General features: G+C 40.4%; 1 protein-coding gene and 1 pseudogene across 1 annotated transcript in view; one reads left to right on the top strand and one right to left on the bottom strand.

Annotated features, from left to right (window-relative positions):
* Window positions 1-20886, top strand: part of POFUT3 (protein O-fucosyltransferase 3) — a 469410-nt gene that overhangs the window by 170317 nt on the left and 278207 nt on the right. The window lies entirely within an intron of this gene.
* Window positions 18157-18525, bottom strand: LOC123780389 (ragulator complex protein LAMTOR3 pseudogene; annotated as a pseudogene).

Below are 20886 nucleotides of genomic sequence, written 5' to 3'. Positions count from 1 at the left end.
GAAGACTGTTACTGTACTATGTCTAAAAATTAACCAATTCTACCTTCACTTTACTACGTTGTTTGAAATTTTACCAAATAGAGATATATTTAGGTTAATAAGCATTTTTAAAAAATTCAGATATAATGGTAAAAGATTTCACAAAAATAGAATGAACAATCATAAAATTTATACAGAACCACAAAAGACCCTGAATAGACAAAACATTCTTGAGAAAGAAAAATGAAGCTAGAGGCCTAAAGATTTCAAACTATATTACAAAGTGTGTAATTAAAACAGTAAGGTATTGGCATAAAAACAGACACATAGATCAGTGGAACAGGACAGAAAGCCCAGAAATAAATCTATGCATATATGGCCAGTTAGCTTACAACAAGGGAGCCAAGAATGTACAAATAGGAAAGGATAGTCTCTTCAATAAATTGGAAAAACTGGATAGCCACATGCAAAAGAATGAAACTGAACCCCCGTCTTCCACCATACACAAAAATTTACCCTGAGTGGATTAAATACTTGACTGTAAGACCTGAAGCCATAAAACTCCTAGAAGAAAACATAGGTACTACGCTCCTTGACACAGGTTTCAGCAATGATTTTTTGAACCTGAAAGCAAAAGCAAAAGCAACAAAAGCAAAAATAAACAAGGGGGACTACATTAAACTAAAATCTTCTGCACAGCCAAGAAAACCAACAAAATGAAAAGGCAACCTACTGAATGGGAGAAAATATTTGCAAATCATATATCCAATGAGGGGCTAATAACCAAAATATACAAAGAATTCATACAAAATGCATACAAAATCCCAAACAATCCGACTAAAAATTGGGTAGAAGATCTGAATAGTTATTTTCCAAAGAAGGCATACAGATGGCCACCAGGTACAGTAAAAGATACTCAGCATCGCTAGTATCAGGGAAATGCAAATCAAACCACAATGAGATATCATCTCATACCTGTTGGAATGGCTGGTAACAAAAACGCAAGAAACAACAAGTGTTGGCAATGGTGTGGAGAAAAGGAACCCTTGTGCATTGTGGGTGGGAATGTAAATTAGTGCAACCATTGTGGAAAACAGTATGGAGGTTCCACAAAAAATTAAAAATAGAACTACCATATGATCCAGCATTCTACTTCTGGATTTTTATCCAAAGAAAATGACAACACTCACTTGAAAGATAGCTGCATCCTCACGTTCATCACAGCATTATTTACATTATTATCCATATTTCAAGATAGGAAAACAACCTAACTGTACATTGATGGATGAATGGATCAAGAAATTGTGACATATATATATTGAGAGAGTAGTAGTATTCCGCCATAAAAAAGAATGAAGTCTTGCCATTTGTGACAACATGGATGAACCCTGAGAACATTATGCTAAGTGAAACAGGTCAGACAGAGAAAGACAAATATCATATATCATCTCTCTTATATGTGGAACAAGCTCATAGACACAGAGAATAGATCGGTAGTTGCCAGAGGCAGGGTTGGGGGGTGGGTGGTGGTGGGAGAAATGGGTGAACGGTTTTGTTTTAGTTTAAATAAGTTGAAGTTTTTTAAAAAGAAAGTAAATGTATATGTGGGTGTTAATATTAGAACTTCTAGAGATCACCGATCTTGTATATTTCTTGTATATAATGGTACCTGTTTAGTATTTCGTACCTTTTCTCCAAATGACATTCATACATGCAAATAGATTTCTTCCACATGCTAAGATAGGCACTGTTCACTACCCCTTGGAATTCTACGCAGGAAGGTAGGGAACTCGACTACCACGATCAGCTCCAGCAAGATATTGTTGGAGGCCAACAGCCCTTTGTTATAGCTCTTTGGCTTGAATAAGCAGGCCTATCTCATGGGGCCAATTTTTTAAGAACCTTGGTAAAGTATTACAAACTGCCCAGAAGACCCATAGATCCAATCTCTCTATAGCCTGTCTCTCACACATCACTTGGTATATACTGCCAGAGCCAGCCATTTTCCTCATAATCACCTGAGATACTAGGTATAATCATCATGGCTGGACACCACCCAGACTGCTGGCAAGGTTCAATTCATCTTCCAATGCACCCTATTCATTGCCAGGAAGGGCGGGAAGGTGTTCTGCATCCTTATAGAAATGACACTGATGTTCTGGTCAAGCATAAAAACCATGGGATTTTCTGGCAAATTCTGAGGATCAGATTTGGTGTGGTAGGCCCAGACGCTTACATAAACCAAGGTCATACCTGTGTGTGAAGCCTGCTGATAGAGCAGCCTCTGTTGGGTGAGGCGCAGACTACTTCCAATGACTTGTGCATGGAGAACATGATAGAGTCTACTGCTGTTTTCTACTATCCATGTTTTTCCCACTCTTTGTTCTCTTCTGTCCGGAACTAAGACCACTTTCTTACCAAGATCCATGCTTTTCCCACCAAACCTCAGAATCCTACCAGCAACACTGCCTTTGTCCCTGTTAGCCTGCTTCAGGAGACCTCTCTCCTACCTTGTTCCATCACCTCTTTCTCAGGCAATCCAGATGTGCCATCTAGGGGCAGATGTTTTCTTGCTAGGAAGCAATAGATGTACAGCTGTGTGAGAGTTCAGTAACTGACACTTGGGTTCCTGAAAAGCATATCTACTCCCTTTCTGTGCTCTAAACAAAGCCCTCTATAAAGACATACATCTTAACCATCTGGGATTGCTACCTTCTCTTGCTGTTTTGCATTTTCTAGTGTGGTACCTGTCGATGATGAACAGCTCTTAATGCAGTTGATACTTTAGGTACCCACGGTCTCATATAGACCAATCAGAATGTTGGGTAGAAGGCAACCTTCCAGAAGTAGAAACAAAGAGTAATGCTCTTCAGCTTGTGTTGTGCTCTTGTATCTTCCAGTGAAACTGATGAATCTGATCCTACATGACCTTTTGGGCAGAAAGATCCTTAATCTGATTTGGACCTTATATTAAATCATTCCCTGAACAAACATTGAAGCTTGCATAGCATTCTCCTTGGGAAAATCCCAAAGAATGTGAGTTTGGAAGCCCATAAATACGACATTGTGTCAGTAAATGTAACTTCCTGAAATTAGGTAAGATGTTAGCGATTTTGCTCTAAGACTCACTCTCTAGAATAATCAAAGATGGCCAGAAGTTATTGGTGATTTATTCCCCACTGTTATACTCTCAATAGGCTTGGTAACTAATTACAAGAAAAGCAGAAGAAACATATCTGTTCTACACAGCTAAGATCTTTCTGAAGCAAAGGTCTTGGTCACTTCTGACCTGATCTGCTTTACCCAGACCCCAACAAACCCACACCAGTTATACTGAAAGGAATCACAGTCTACTGGGCAGGGCTTACTGCAGTGACCTTAGGATCTGAGCCTACCATTCTTGGCTCCTCTCAATCAAATTAATTGCACTCTGCAGGAATGGGAGTTAATAGTTAAGAAATTATTTTCTGGTAAGTTGTGGGGACATTACATTGAGATTTTGCATGCCTTGCAGAAGTGCTGAGACTATGACAGTTTAAAGCTGTTGGAATATGATCAGATTAGTCTATTCCAGACCAGCCTGGCCTCCTTCCTCATGTAATTAGATCTCATCAAACATGTGCCAAGCAGCTACAGTTGGAGGGCTGATGTTCTCTCCTGGAAATGGGTGGTTCCAAAGGAGGTTCCCCTCAGGAAAATCTCTCTCCTGAGAACTTTGTCCCTTTTAAATGCACATGGCATTTCCACCCAAGTGACAGCGAAACTACTTAAAAATCCACTGTGGATATTGGTACAGTGATTCCTAGTTCTTTCATACTGGTCTCCCTTCACTCTACCTGCTCACTGTCATCCTCTTTGCTCCTCTGGCTTCTCCTCTCATTTTGAAACTGATTCTTCGTTTCTGCTTTTCTTTTGGCTACTTGAATTTGGCTACTTCTCTGTTTGTTGTTTTTGTTGTCCTTTGCCAAAATATTCTGAATTGGAAATTGATTCCGTCTGGGGACAAGACTTCAAAAATTTTCTCATCTGTTCCATATGCTGAAACTATGGATAAGAAGCTCCCCACTCTCCCCTCCCTTGAGTGTAGGGAGGTTGGCTCGATTAGTGTTTTTATTTTTAGTCCCTTAAAATGCACAGGGCGTATCCATGTGTATGGCCAGAGGAATCGTGTCACCTGGTAGCTCTAAAATTCCTCTGATTTGCCTCACCTTTCCTATTGCTCCCATTTTCTGACTGTTTTGCTATCCTTTGCTCATTGGCTTTCTGGTTCTCTCTGATTATTTTGACTTTGTGCCTTGGCTCTACCATCTTCTTCCTTTTAAACAAGCCTGCAGCCTAGGACTTTGCAAACTTTAAAACAAATATCTGTGCCAGCTCTGATGGTGCTCGTCTGTGAGATTATTCCATCTTGGCTCTGGGTCTTACTCAGCACTAGCTTTGCCTAGCCCCGCTGGCTACATGCACGTTAGACCATGTTGACAGGACAATAGTGTTGATCCTTTTTCTGTAAGTTCAGCTTTCAGGTGATTGAAGGCAATGGTTTCCCTGCAACGCCTTTCTGCTCACGAATTCTAGATCCTTCATCTATTCACATGACCTCATCTTTTAGTCTTTTTACCACCTTGAACCTTCTCTGCTGCATATACTCCAGTTTATTCATACCCTTCGTGGCAAGTGGTTCTCAGAACAAGACAAATCAGAATCACATTGAAGATACCATCATGCCATTTGTTCCATGCACTAGGGTAGTCCTTTAACAGAGCCCAAGTTCATATTTGAAATTCTGGCATCTCTTTCATAACACTATCATTAATGTTTAACATTTGGCTAGTGAAAATCCAGATGCCCTTCTATACTATTCGGACATACCTTATCCTTTCTATACTGTTTGGACATACCTTATCCTTTCTATAATTAGACTCTCCTCATCCTTTGAAATTCTTATAAAGTCTTCATTCTAAAAAAAAAAAAATAAACAACTTGATACTAAGTACAATACAATGCTTTTCAGACTATGCTCCAGCGGAACCTGGAATTCTTCAACCTACACTTCTAAAATTAATCCATGTGCTTGCTTATCGATTCACAGAATAAATGAAATAGAAAGAATTTCCTCAAGGTTTAACATATTTTTTAAACACATTTACATCTGATGCCCCCTGTCTAGCAGTGCTCAACTATGCAAGTCAAATAGTTACATTAGTTTTTTCCCCCAAAGCAATATTACTTCCAGTGCTTTTGCAATAAGTCGGTTTTAAGAAGCTGCCATTTAATGTATTACAATGTATCCCTCCCCTTTTCATGTAATTCACACATCTGATCAAAATGGCACCATTTGTTATTAATTAAACTGCTGAAGATACCTCCCCAGTGCAAACAAAATACACTAATTTGTACTCTTTTGGTAAGGTCAGTCAGTGAGTGGGAGTTTGCCCTCAGTCTCTCTCTCTCTAGACATTTCTATTTCTTCTATAAGGACATCATGAGACCTTATCAAAGGCTTTCCTGCAATTCAGATTCATCTGAAGCCTTCCTTTCATCAACTGATTATGTGCGTGTGTGTGTGTGTGTGTGTGTGTGTGTGTGTGTGTATGTAATCAGTTGGGCACGATTTGTTCTTGATAGGTCCCGTGGTATCTTCTAGTATTCTCCACATCCCCTTGTATATGCTTACAATTCAACCTATTAATATTCTATCCCAGAAATTTGCCTGGATTTCACATCAAGCTTCTAAGTCCGTAAAAGACAAGCTCCATCTGCATCTTTTTTTTAGATAAGAGGGAACACATTTACTCAGTCTCCATAATTCCACAAAGTACTACAAATTTGTAAGGAATACTACACCACAATATGTGTTTTTTACTGTCACAGAACCAAACCACATCAGAGATGCCAGGTGCTGCTTTATTATACCTTACCCATCTATCAATATTTCTCCTACGCTTTCCAGAATAAAAATCAAGTTTGCTGACAAAGCAGTCTAATGCAAAATCCAAATTGAGTTCCTTTTTATCTTGTTGTCATCTGTTAACACTATGCCAGTAGCCCAGGCAGCTGATAAATTTGTTATTCTATTTACTTTTGATGTAAAAAAAAAAATGTTTGCTCTAGCAATTTCTCAGCTATTTGAAAGTTTTCAGTATTTTAGTATCATTTTTAGAGATTCAAACCAATTCCTTCTCTTTTCTTTCCTTTGTAAGGTATCTCCCCCAATCCCTCTCTTTTGCATATGCTTGCAGAAATGTGTTTCTAGAGGCTTCACTAGTGAAGGGCATTGATCTCTTTAGCTACGCCCTCTCTTTGATTCTTATTGTGATCATTTGTAATTTTATTGTCAGGATACAATTTTTTAAAAAAAATCTGCCCACTCTCATGAGTCATCTTCATGTTTATCATGTCAGGTATGAATTAAGGTGGAGGGAGGAGCATATAGGCTTCTTCCTCATTTGGCTCATTTTCTAAGATGCATGGGAAGGAGGCTGGTTAGGAAGCACATAACCTTCTGCCCAAAAAAAGAGAAACATAAATAGTAGAAATGGGACTTTAAAGTCTTCCCACAAATTGTTTAGTTGACTAAAAATAGCTAATGGCATTTAAATTCAGTTTTAAGGAAAATCTTTTGAAAATATCCGATTTCAGAAACCACCTGGTTCCATGGTGTTAGTTTCTGCCTGCCCCAATCCTGCTTTGCGGCCACAGTTATAACCTGCTCCCTCCTGACTACCTTGTCTCCAGCACATTTTGTTTATTCTCATTACTGCTCCAGTTCCTTATTGGGACTGCAGCCAATTCCTGAAGTATCTGCACATAACTCCTGAAAATTCCTTTCTGAGCTGAACCTATTTCCCAACCTCTCTCACACTGACCCAAAGGATTTGCTTTGTTTACGACTCAGACATGCATCTGACAGAACTGTTGGTGGCCCACAGTCCTGCTCCCGGCCCCATCACAGTCTTTAGATATTGACATCAATCTAGATTTGTCCGTAGTTCATGATGATCAAAGATGGTGACTGTTCCAATGTCGGCCTGCTTCAGGCTCATTAACGAGTTCTCAGAATGCAGGAAGTTTAAGAGGGAACATTTACTTTTCGCTGGAATCAATATAAAATCGGTTTTCTACAGAAGTTTAAACGAAATCCATGGCTATATTCAGATTCTAGACATTTGACAGGATTTATAGTTTTGAATTGAAAAACATTTTGAAAGGTGAAGTGTGTACTTGGCCACATGAAAAAATATATATTAAAATAACACAAAAATTCCTTATTCGATTGATAAAAGATCAAATACGCAGTTTGGGTGAAATTTTGGTCTTCTTGCTGAATATGTCTATCAGTAAAATTGAGTGCCAAATGTCATTTGAATGTCCAGGAATTATATTTAAAATTTTCAAAACCATCCAAGTATTTCCATTTTAGAGGGGAGGAAACTGAAATTTGGGGACGTAATTAGAATGAGATTTTTCAGCTAGTAACTTCCAGAACTAGAAAGTAGGGTGACCAACCCTTTCAGTTTGTTGAGATTGCCCTCGCTTTAGCACTCAAAATCCTAAATCCTGAGAAAGCCCTCAGTTCCACGCAAACCAGGACAGTTGGTCACCCTACTAGTGAGCCCAAATTTGGAAAATTCTGAAGCCCATGTTTTTTTCCTTTAATTGCCCAACTTTTATTGGCTCTTTTGAGTTCTGCAATATTCATATAAAACACTTCAGTTGAATATTAAATAATCATCTGCTGGAAAGAGAAACAGAGCCTTTTAACCTCTTCAAGGTCTACCAGTGAATTTTAAGACCTCTTACTTTTGACATACCAGGACTTTTTCATAACTCATTACTTTCTTCTTTGTCCAACTTCCAACTGAGTCAAAACACTTAATCTCCCTAAAATACCCCTTTAATATTAGTGACATTATACTGATAAGACTTGCTTTCTTGATACTGATAAGACTTGCTTTCTTGGTAAGAGCTTGTTTGAATTTAACTCACAAATACAACAATAGCGTTGTCATCCTGAAAAGAGGGAAAAATCATGGTGTTAATTCTCGTGACTAAATTTCTAAGTGTTTTAAGCAGCATTTCTTTGGTGAAATCAGCTTGATTAGAGGGATTTGCTTTTTTTCTTTTTTTTTTTTTAGTTTTAAAAGAAGTCATGAGGATGTAATGTACAGCAGGATCTGTACTGTATACTTGAAAATTTCTAAGAGGTAGATCTTTAAATTTCTCACAAGAAAAAAAATTCTGTAACTATGTATGATGACAGAAGTTAACTATAGGATTTTTAAAATTCTTCAGTGTGGATTTTGATATTTCACGTTTCATTAAGTCAACATGAAAGACGGGAAGAAACCTTCCTAATTAGATTCATAAATCATAAACTAGAATTAGCATCACTACAAAATTTTAATGAATTCAGAAGAAAATGCTGCATTTCCAAGTATAAGATAAAAATTTTCCATTTCAATGAAGGAAAAAAAAAAGTCTTGGGGTTTTGATGGTCACGTGAAGAATGCAGCCTAATGCTCATGTTAAATCTTCCCAACTTTCTCTAGCTAGTATCGAACAGCTCCATCTTTGCTCCTCATAGAGACGTTCAGATTTCGTAACAGCAGCTGTTACTAGGTTTAGTGTCAGGCTCCCCATCACACTGTGGAGCCTCCCAGCTGGGTTTATCCCTCCAAAATGCTACAGTGTAGCATTCATGCCACATAGAATCAGGACTATCCCAGAGGGTAATTAAAAAGATTATTTCTCGTGGGGAACAACTTTGTAGCTTCTCCTCTCTCTCACTTGGTCTTGCTGGAGAAATAGCCACGAGAAGTTTGCAGAAGTCAGGCATCTCTGGGAAGACTATTTTAAAGAGGCCTTGAGTTCCCAGTCCATCCTTACCGGGTGCTTGTTTTCGCTGAGGACTGGATTAGAGTGGCGAACAAACACAGCAGCTCCCCCTTGTCTACGGTTTTAGTTTCGGTTTTGCTTACCCTAATTTCAGTTCCCTGGTTGGTGAACCTCAGGCTGAAAAGACATACTCCTCCTTCTGACGCCGCAGCGTCATAACGACAAGAGCCGCCGAACCTGCGTGCGACACAGCGCCTACGTCATTCACGTCATTCACGTCATTCACGTCATTCACGTCATTCACGTCATTCACGTCATTCACGTCGCTTCCTCTCACCACGGGGCATTTTATCATCACAGATCATCGTCAACAAGTACGGTGAGTGTGGCTCAGTAAGATACTTTGAGAGAGAGAACACGTTCGTATAACTTTTATTATAGAGTATTATTGTAATTGTTCCATTTTATTATTAGTCATTGTCAGTACCTTACTGCGCTTACCTTATACATTAAACTTTATCATGGGTATGTGTATGTGGGGAAAAAACATGGTGTGTATAGGGTTTCATACTATCCGCGGTTTCAGGCAACCACTAGGGGTGTTGGAACGTGTTCTCCGTGGTTACAGCCCTTCTCTCCTCTTAGCAGCCTTCTCAACTGGAGAAGTGTCTCTATGTTAGAAGTCAATACCACAAAGGGTTATTGAACACCTGCGAGGTGCTAGGCACCTCACTAGGCATTGTGATACAGAGGTACACATGAAAAGGTCATGGTGCTCATGGAATACTCAAAGTGTAATGGCGAGAACCAGCACAATGCGTAGATAATTACTAGAAAGGGCGGTAAGTGTTAACACGGGGACAGAAGAGAGTGTTGCCGAAGACCAAGAAGGGACAATTATAGGTGACATGGGACAAGATCAGAAAAGAGGGATGGCAGTTGGAAGAGAGACTGGAAAAGGGGTTAAGTGGTTTTCCAGTGCCCAAACCAGCCCTGGCCAGCCTGGAGCAGACGCTGGGTGTGAGGTCACAGGGAAGACCGCTGCCCCGGGCAGGCCTCCCTCTTGTGGGCACTGCCTCACAGCACATTACATGCATCTGTCAGCTGCCCAGGATTGGTTCCTGCCCCCACTGAACTGAGAAATGAGTTTTAGGGTCAAATTCCTCACTCAAAAATTCATTAATCTCCTCCAGTGGCTGGTTACATTTTTTTTTTTTTCCAGTCCTCAGCCCCCTGAGCAAGAATACCTATGGTTTGTTCAGCTGTCACTCTTTGTTCTTCGGCCTAACATGCTCCCAGCGTGGGTTTCTCTCCTCTGTCTTAGGGCCTTGTCTGATGTTACATTAACTCCATGGGCATTCTGCAAAGCCTGGAGCCAGGAGTTCATATCCCAGGAAGGTTCCCCTCACAGACTTCACATTCAGGAAGCCAAGATAAGGGCTTGGTACTTGACTGACAGCTGTACATTGCCTTTTTCCTTTTCCTGAGAGGATGGAGCCACTAGGATAGAGATGGGGTGTGTGTGATAAACTATTAAGCTTTTTGAGTTATGAAATGTTTTGAAGTAAGAAATATGTGCAATGTGTATTAATTTACATTCTGGTATTGAATGCTTTTCATATAGGTGTTTCATATAGGTGTATGTGTACATTTCAAGAAGGTGACAGAAACAGCTAAAAGGTGACCCCATTACAAATACCTTCTTGAACAGTGACAGGAATGCAAATCCCACATTCACAAGTTTTGTCAACAGGGTGATATTAATCTGTTCAAATGATCTAAGGACATTGATTTTCCATTACTCCTCTAAAACAGTGTCACATGAACTGGGATCATTGGAAGGGAGGGAGTCTGAGAGTATTTCTATTTGGGTGTCTGAGTTACTAAGGGAGACAACACCACCAGCAGAATGCAAAATGTTTGGAATCTTAAAAAAAGTTAAAAATAAAGCAGGGACATATGGAAGCAACAGCAGGACTTGTGCTCAGACTCCAAATCAGTGCAGAGCATGGGGTGTCTGGAGTTAGGTGCCTCTTGCAACTCTGCCAGGCTACCCTCTACTACGGAAGGCAAGAAGGGGCGGGAGACCTCTGTAGTGTTGCTGAGTAGGGATGGCAAAGGCTGCATCTTGTATCATTCAGACACAGAATTGCTTTAAGTAAATGATAAAAAAACTCATTGAATCCCACTATTCTAGCCCAACAATTGCTTTTCTTTCTTCCAGTTTAATCCATAGCTTCAATCCCATAGGGACATTTTTTTCTTTTTTAATTTTGCTGCCATACTGCATAAGTAATTGTATGACTTGCTTTTAGGAAAGGAAAACTTCAGGAATATTTATTTCAGGGACATTTTCCATGTTGTTCCAAAGGCTTTATGTTTATCATGTTTAATGACTGAATAATACTCCATTGACTGGACGCTTCGTAATTTATATACCAATTCCCTTGTTGTTGGACGTTTAGGAAGGCTATTGTTTTTGGCAGACTTCTGCTGCTGCAGAATTCCCAGTGTGTGGGCTGAGATGGAAAAGGAAAGATCATTCCAGGGCAAGCCAAGATTAGATGCTGGGGAGCATGTGGACAAGATGCCAAAATTTAGTCTATGGAGCAGAAGTGGAGTTGGGAGTGGATCAGGGTTAGAATCCAGTCTAGTACAGGAGAGCTTATTCCCTACCCCTTCTTGTTTCACTTATTTGTTCCCTTTTATCTCCATTCCCCAATCCTACTACTCCTCTTATCTTTCCATAAATAAGCATTCCAAAGTGTTTTCCAGAAGTAGCTATCCAGAGGTTATTTGTAATTCCAGTGAGGGTCATTGGGGCAGGCTTTCTACTGGGCTCCTGCCAGCATGGGGGTGAGGGGTGGGAAGGGCATGGGGAAAACCCTGGTCAGAGGTGCTAGGTGGATAACGCTGCTTGATGCTGGAATTTACCTGTGCATAGATAAAAGATACAGTCTTTAAAATCAGTTTCTCATTAGTGAAGGTAGACTGAGCTATGCTAATAGAAGATACCAAATATTTAGTGACCAAAGGACAAGTGGTTTGTCTTCTAACAGCATAAGGCTGGTGTTCAGGTCAGTGGGGTGGAACTTCTCCATGCAGTCATTCTAGTCTGCTCTCTTCAATATGTGGCTTTCTAGGATCTCTCTGAGTATCTCCACTCCTGCCCACAAGAAGGGCAAAGAGAATGAAGGAGCATGAATGGGAAATCATGTGGGCCTAGTTTGCAAGTGGAGACATCACATCCATTCACACGCCATTGTAGAGAACACAGCCATGCAGGGAATGTGATCTAATGGCATGGGAGCCTGGGAAATGTGGTCCCAAAGAGAAAGAACAAACTTGGGGGGCAGTTAGTGGATCTATCCAACCAGTGGCAGTACATGTGACATTTTGGCCCCCCATCTGCCTCTTTCTCTTTTGTCTTATTTCTCAGTTGGTTCAGAATTTTTGCAAACAAGGGCACCCTTTGAGAACTCCCTAAAAGACTCCAACAAAAATTATTTTGGCAACGCACTGGTATTACTGATATGAGTATACTCTCTCAGCGATGTGAGGGAATGGAGGAGGGAGGTTGGGGAAAGCTTGAGAAAAGGAGAGGTAGAAAATACTTCTGTGCAATGGGATCTATATAAAAGTCATGCAAGGTCATACCAACCATGGGGCCATGTTCACTGTTCTTAAAGGTACAACTTTATCTTTATTCACAGGTCATAGGCAGACATTTCAGTTGCATGGACCAGCAACTATTCTTTAGCTGGTTATTTTATTTTATTTTGTTTTATTTTAATTTAAACTCAATTAGCCAACATGTAGTACATCATTAGTCTTTGATGTAGTGTTCAATGATTCATTAGTTGTGTACACCCAGTGCTCATTACATCACGTGCCCTTCTTAATGCCCATCACCCAGTTACCCCATCTTCCCACCCACCTCCCCTTCTATAACCCTCAGTTTGCTTCCCAGAGTCAAGAGTCTCTCATGGTTTGTCTCCTTCTCTGATTTCTTCCCATTCAGTTTTGCCTTCCTTCCCCTTTGATCCTCTGCACTATTTCTTATATTCCACATATGAGTGAAACCATATAATTGTTTTTCTCTGATTGGCTTATTTCACTTAGCATAATACCCTCCAATTCCATCTGTGTCGATGTAAATGGTAGGTATTCATCCTTTCCGATGGCTGAGTAATATTCCATTGTATATATAGACCACATCTTCTTTATCCATTTATCTGTTGAAGGGCATCTCAGCTCCTTCCACAGTTTGGCTATTGTGGACAATGCTGCTATGAACATTGGGGTGCACGTGCCCCTTCTTTTCACTACATCTGTATCTTTGTGGTAAATACCCAGTAGTGCAATTGCTGGATTGTAGGGTTAGCTGGTAATTTTAAATTCAGACTTTCCTACACGTTTATATGCCTCACCTTCATTCAGTGAATCAACACTTACTGGGTTCATGAAACACCTTCTATTCTAGTGCAACTAGTAAATATAAAATATCAAAGGACATCAAAGTTTCAAAATAAAATGAATTTGAAATTGTCAGAATCAAAGATAAACTATGAGTTATAGAATGCTTTTAGGATAGAAGTGATTGAAAAAAATGACAAAATAAAATTTGATAAAACAAAAGCTAAAAGAGCTCTTAAGTTCTAAAAGTAGGTTAGGCAACTGAGTGGATTAAAAATAACTACTTTCTTCTTAAAAAGCATTTCACTGATCATGAGCCAGAGAGAAACAAGCAGGTGGAGCATCTTCTATGAGTTCAAGAAGGTGTTTGCCAATAGCAGTCTTTACAAGGGCAGGGAGAGAAGAAACTGTTCTGTATTTCTCCGGTCTGTGCTAACCTGCTTCCTTGCTGTAGCCCTGTTCTGAATTCTAAGCCCTTCGTGCCTAGTAAGCAGCAGTAAGCAGACTCCCTGAACTCAAACTCGGCAGCTCCATTTGGACTGTGTGACCCCACATCCCACTGGCTTTTGGGAACTCTGGGGTATGAACAGGAATCCTCACAAGGGCCACCTCTCATTGGGTGCCTACCGTATGCCAGCCAGGAGTGAGAGTCACTTTATGGCCATGTTACATTCAGTTCTCATGGCCTCCCTGAGAGGGAGGCACTATTGTTTCTTCCACGTTGCATATTCATGAAACTCAGGCTCCAGATATCGAGCTTCCCTGAGGTTACATAGTGAATTAGGGGCAGGTCTGGGATAAGAAGCCAGGGTCATTAATACCCGAACTTGAGCAAAAGCGATTACGCTCTGCCACCTTTCCTTAGAGCCACAGAGCAGGTGCAGGCCCACATTCTCAAGTTACAATATGCACACCCTTATTGTTGTGTGTGTGTGTGGTTTTTTTTTTTTTTTTAGTAAAAATACTGTCTTCATTTAAAAAATCCTCCTCTCCATGTCCCTAAAACCAAACCAAAATCATTTACATAGGTATCTCCTGATATTTGTTGCCTAAAGTATTTAAGATGAAGAGGTGTGTAATTTGCGTAAGGCACCTCAATTTTTCACACTAGGGGCACCTACCTCAGAGACATCTTTTCCATTTTAAATGAGATGAGGTATAAGGAAATCTCTGTAAACTAAACAATTAAATACAAATGATTATTGTAATTGCTATGTGAATAAATCTGGAAACATATGAATGTGTTATGAAATATTTTGATTAAAAACAAGTAATTTGGTGAGGAAATGCTTCCAAAAACTTTTTAGGTCCTCCCCAGTTTTTCCCCAATCACTCAATTTATGCATTATGCACTTTTTTGAGGGAGTTTCTTATCCACCATCTGTCATCTGAGCCTCTGGGATTGTGTACAATCCAACAGAAGAGTGAATTGCAGTGGACAACCTGCGATAAGATTTTGTGGTTTTGGTTCAAAGACTCTTCTAGAAGGATGGAATATTAACGCTCTGCAAATGAAAAGCTGTTAATTGGCTGGCAGAGAATTAGACTGGTCTTATTTTTCATCAAGGCTTAACTCCTCTAACTACCCGTATTGTACTCTTAGACTGAAATGGATCACTGTGTTAAAATAAACACCCTCCTCTTATTATCTGAAGTGTTTTAGCTCAGTAATTTTAAATGAAACCTTGTCATTTTAAAAGTTCAAGAACTCTTTAGGTCTCGGCAAGGATTTGTGGATCCTATTCTGAAAAGGTGAAACGGAAGCCATTCATTAAATGTCATTATTAACCAAACAATCTTGATGAGTATAGATCTACTGAGCGAAATGTATGCAGATTTTCCTCAGAAATAAAATAACCGAACATTGTTAGAAACAACTGTGAGGTTGAGAAATCACAGTTCTGTCTGTCTCCAAATCCTTCCAAGGCTCCTGGGCCTAAACACAAATAAGAAGTGGCAGTTTCCTCTTAAATAGAACAAACTGCATTCTGTAGTCTGGCCGTGAAGTTATACTTAATGGCAAAAGGACTAACCGAATCTGTAACAAGTGATGCCTTTCCCGGGCTCTTGGTTTCCTTGTCTTCCCATGCACATGGGTTTCCAAAGGCAATGTCCGCCTTGCCTCCTACTTTCTTTAGCTGGGTATTTGTGTGTGAGATGTTGTTGTAGTATCAGTCATACCTCGGTCTTCAGCCAATTCAGCAGCGTTCCCATGGAGACTGTTGACGAGCAGAGAGTGTGAATTGAATCATCCAGTCATCCCCAGAGCTTGCTGTGCTCCTGTTGTTGTGAGAGCTTGGTGGTCTATACCCAGCCCAGCAGTACCGTGATTGGTGCCATCATTACTTTTCTAAGCCCGTTGGCCAACAAGGCATTATAATCAACATTTTACCGACTGCCTGTAATACTGTAATAGCCCTCAGCTGGGTTCCCTGATTCCATTCCTGTCCCTCTACAATCTATTTTCTGCTCAGCCACCAGAACGATCCTTCAAAAATACAAAATCCAGTAATGTAAAATGGAGCAGTTGCTGTGGAAATGGTAGGGGGGCTCCTCAAAAAATTTAAAAATAGAATGGCCATATGAAAATAACATATGATTGTATTACTCTTATAAGGCTTTTCTGAGCCACTCTGTCTAAAACGGCACCCTTGTCCCTCTGTTCTCGTACTCTAGGTTTGTTTTCCTTCACAGTACTTACTACTCCCTGATCATTTTTTTGTACGTGTATTTGTTTGTCTATATTTGTCTATCTCTCCAACTAGAACATTCGCTCAGTGAGCTGGAGGATGTCGTCTGTCCTGTTTATCACTGTATCTCCAGTGCCTGGGCCCGGTGACTATTGTTGAATGAATGATGAAAGAATGAATAAATGAATCTTCTCCAAAGAGGGTGCAGGGAAGGGATCGGAGGGTCTAAAGCAGAGGGCAGATGACTGTGTCTGGACAGCTGTATGAGTGGCTAGGTGGGTATGGTCCCTTGTACAACTAGGTCAGTCCTCCCCCTCCTCTCACTTAATAGAACTTAGGGCCACCCTGGGTGTTTGGGGAGACTGAGGAGGGCTGCTATTATCACCTTCTCTTATTGCCTGCATTGCCTGACATTCTTCAGTTAACACCTTCCCGTTTCCATGTCTTGTCTGGATCTCTGCCTCTGAACTTGGGTTTCAAAGAATTAAAATCTGAGCCTGCCATCTGCATTTTGACAAAGGCAAGCCCAGTTGCTTACAGGTGATGTCGTTGCCACCACCTCTAGCAGAGGTGCCAGCCACTTTACTGAACTTTGTTCAGAGAACGGAGGAAAATGCATGTCTGGTCTTTCTACTTTAGGCTCCAGTGTTTGATAAAATGTTTGCCTCTTCTCCTGTCTTGAACCCTTGAGGGCCAGGCATGTTCTTAATTCAAACCTTAACCTTTGACCCTTCACCTCTCCCTCCCAGGCCCAAGTGACTCTTTATGTGCAGCTGGATTATTTTTTAATACCTATTTAATACTCCGGAGCTCTTCCTATAGTAATAGTCTCTATCACCTAGAGTAATCTGCCCGCATCCACACCAGAACAGCTGTGATGACCTGTCAGTTGTCCCGGGGGTCACTTTAACTTTGTTTGGGTTGTGACACAGGATCGGGGCCTGGGAGTCCTCATTGGAGTCCAGGCTGATATCCAGCCCAGATACATTTGCACTTGGAAAGCCGATCACACACATGTGGTCGAGTGTTTTGTTTTTTTTCTCAGATGTTTTTGTTTCATCCATTAAAGTTGAAATCAAGCCTGGAATGAGTTTTTCGGGCTTTTACTAAAATGGTGAGTTATCAGATGTATAGATTAGAAATCCATAAAATTCTCTTTCTAAACTTAAAAGTTGTCAGGGCCCATTTTTATCCAAACTGGTATGGCTTCCTTGAGGAAAAGATGTCTAAGGTGAGAGCAGAGGAGGAGTAGGTCTCCTCTGAGCAGAGAATGGGGGAGGAGGGAGTGCAGTGGAGAAGAGAGAGAATCAGGTATGCTAGGGAAGCCACAGGCAGCTCAGCAGGCCTTCCGTGGGGTAGGTTTCATGGGCAAGAGCTGAGCGGGGAGAGCAGACACCAGGCCGTGGAGGGCTTGATGACTCATGTTAAGGGTTCAGAATTGTACTCTGAAGGCAGTGGGAAACAGTGAAAATATTTAAAGCTAAAGAGGGGACAATTTTTTTTTTAATTAAAAAAAAAGTCTTCCTTGGGGTGCCTGGCTGGCTCAGTTGGAGAAGTGTGTGATTTTGATTTTAGGGTTGTGAGTTTGAGTCCCACACTGGGTGTAGAGATTTCTTAAAACTAAAATCTTTAGGGGCACCTGGGTGGTTCAGTCGGTTAAGCGTCTGCCTTTGGCTCTGGTCATGATCTCAGGGTCCTGGGATTGAGTCCCGCATCGGGCTCCTTGCTTAGCGGGGACCCTGCTTCTCCCTCTGCCTGCAGCTCCCCCTGCTTGTGCTCTCTCTCTCTTAAATAAATAAATAAAATCTTAAAAAAAAAGAAAAAATATGTTCTCATATTCACAATAAAAACGGTCTGCTTCATTCTGCAGGACTGGGCATATATAATAATAGGGAGCACTTAATAGCTCAAGTGGATCAAAGTACCATTTTGGTTCTGTCCCACTGAGTAGAATCTCATATATATTTGGTGACTGGACTAACTCCATGGGAGCTGAGATGTACTGAACCATTTTTGTGATATCCCCAGATCTCACTAAATAAGAAAAGACCCCACACAAGAAGAGATAACAGTCTGTCCATAAATTATATCTGTAGGTTCTTTCTTTGGTGTAAGGTGGAAGAAGAGGCCCTTTCCAGAGTATGTGCATACAAGTATTCTTGTGGTCTAAAGATTGCTGGATTGATATTGTGTCTGCTATAATGAAAATAAGGTGTATATCAAAACCACTGCCAGATTAAGGAACTTCCACAACTTGTCTCAATTCTTCAAATAATGGAGCGATTTCCTTTTCGAGGCTGACAGTTAGTCCTGTACTGGCATTACTGCTGGCTATGAAGCCCACCACCAAAAGTCAATGATTGCATTGAACGGCGTGGTAGGTATTATAGTAACAGATAATACTTGTATTTTTTGAAAGTCCAAGTTTGCTCCCTTGGTTTGTTGCAAGGGCAAAAGTAGGTAAGAAACCAAGTCTGAAAGCATGCTCTGAAGCACTATCATTGGCTGCTTTAATAACAGGCACTGTGTGTGACATGACAATAGCATGGAGCCCTTCAACACCGAGTAATTGTTTATACAGGAATTGCCTTAGGTCATCTGCCATGATGAACCCCTTCCTCCCGCAGGATCTCCCTTCCTGGCTTTCTGGGCTGCTGTGTTCTCATAGCCCTAAATTCAAGGACAGCTTCAAAGACAGTGTGGATCTTAGGGTAGTTTTATTTTTAACTTTTTGAGGAGCCTCCATACTGTTTTCCAGAGTGGCCGCACCAGTTTGCATTCCCACCAACAGTGCAAGAGGGTTCCCCTTTCTCCACATCCTTGTGAAAAAGGCAATCTTTAGGAGCATCCGGGTGGCTCAGTGGTTAAGTGTCTGCCTTCGGCTCAGGTCATGATCCCAGGGTCCTGGGATTGAGCCCCACATCAGGCTCCCTGCTCAGCGGGGAACCTGCTTCTCCCTCTCCCTCTGCCTGCTGCTCCCCCTGCTTGTGCTTTCTCTCTGTCAAATAAATAAATAAAATCTTAAAAAAAATAAAATCTTTAAAAAAATCTTCCTTTTGCTACTGAATGAGCTATGAATCACAGGGGAGATTTGAAGGTTGGGTGGAGGTTATAATAGTAGAGAGGCATGGGGAGCCTGGGTTGCTCATTTGGGTTAGGCGTCTGCCTTCAGCTCAGGTCATGATCCCAGGGTCCTCGGATGGAGCCCTGCATGGCATCTGGCTCCCAGGGACCCCGCTTCTCCCTCACCCTCTGCCTGCTGCTTCACCTGCTTGTGCTCTCTCTCTCTCTGTCAAACAAACAAACAAACAAATAAATAATAAATAAAATCCTTAAAAAAATAGGACGGAGGCAAAAGATGGAGGTAGCTTGAACAAAAGTATGGAAATTGCAGTGGAGAAAAGTGGAGCGATATTTAAAATAGACTTTATCTCATTTCCTAATCATTATTTTTTTAACAGACTTTATTTTTGAGAGCAGTTTTAGGTTTCCAGAAATATGGTGCAGAGTTCCATACACCAACTGCCTCGGTGCCCCCCTTCACATGTACACTGTTGCTCCTGTTATTAACATCTTGCCATTAGCGTGGTACATTTGTTACAATGGATAAACTTACTGATAAATGATTAGTACCTAAAGTCCATTGTTTGCATTAGGATGTATTCTTTGTATCATACAGTTCTATAGGTTTTAACAATTATTGCACAGAATAGTTTCACTGTCCTAAATATCCCTTATGTTCTGCCGATTCATCCCCTCCTCCTCCCGCTAAAACCATGGAAACCGGTGATCTGTACGCTGTCTTGCAGTTTGCCTTTCCAGAGTGTAGTACAGTTGGAATCACACAGTACAGACAACTTTTTCAGCTGGCTTCTTGCACTTAACAGTGTGCACTTAAGGTTCCCCTGTGTCTTTTCATGGCTTGATATGCTCTTTTTTTTTTTTTTAAAATCACCAAATAACATTGCATTGTATGGATGTACCACAGTTTCTCTCTTCACATACTGAAGAACATCTTGGTTACTTCTAATTTTTTGCAATTATGAATAGAGCTGATATAAATATACATGTGTGGGTATTTGGGTGACATAAGTTCTCAGTTCTTTTGGGTAAATACAAGTAGTGTGATTGCTGGATTATATAGTAAGAGTATGTTTAATTTTGTAAGAAACTAGCAAACTGTCATCCAAAGTGGCTATACCATTTTGCATTCCTACCAGCAATGAATGAGGGTTCTTGTTGCTCCCAGCCTTGTTGGCATTTGGTGTTATTGGTGTTTTGGGTTTTAGCCATTCTAATAGGTGTGTGGTAGTATTTCATTATATCAATTTGTAAGTCCCTGATGATATATGATATCGAATATCTTTTCCTATGCTTATTTACCATCTGTGTGTCTTCTTTGGTAGATATCTATTCAGATATTTTGCCAATTTTGAAGTTAGGTTGTTTATTACTGTTGTTTTAAAGTTCTTTTTATTATAGATTCTAGTACTTTCCCAAATGTTGATTTTACAAAGATTCTCTCTCAGACTGTGGATTGTATTTTCATTCTCTTGATACTGTCTTTTGCAGAGCAGAATTTATTTCAGTGAAGTCCAGCTTGTAATTTTTTTCTTTAATGGATTATACTCTTGGTCCTGTACCTAAAAGGTCATCACCACACCCAAGGTTACCTATATTTTCTCCTGCATTATCTTCTAGGAGCTTTACAATTTTGTGTTTTACATTTAGGTCATTTATCAAGTTCAAGTTAACTTTTTATGAAAGGTATAAGGTCTTGTTTAAACTCATTTTCTTGCATGTAGATGATCAGTTGTTTCAGCACTATTTATTAAAAAGACATTTCTTTCGCCATTGAATTACATTTGCTCCTTTGTCAAAGATCAGTTGACTATATTTGTACAGGCATATTTCTGGATTCTCTCTTCTGTTTCATTGATCTTTCATCTGTTCTTTCACCAACATC

This window comes from Ursus americanus, chromosome 27, assembly GCF_024610735.1.
Source record: "Ursus americanus isolate L20-20 chromosome 27, mUrsAme1.1.p, whole genome shotgun sequence".
Lineage (NCBI taxonomy): Eukaryota > Metazoa > Chordata > Mammalia > Carnivora > Ursidae > Ursus > Ursus americanus.
The sequence above is the reverse complement of the archived record's forward strand: the minus strand, read 5'-3'. Positions and strand labels throughout refer to the sequence as shown.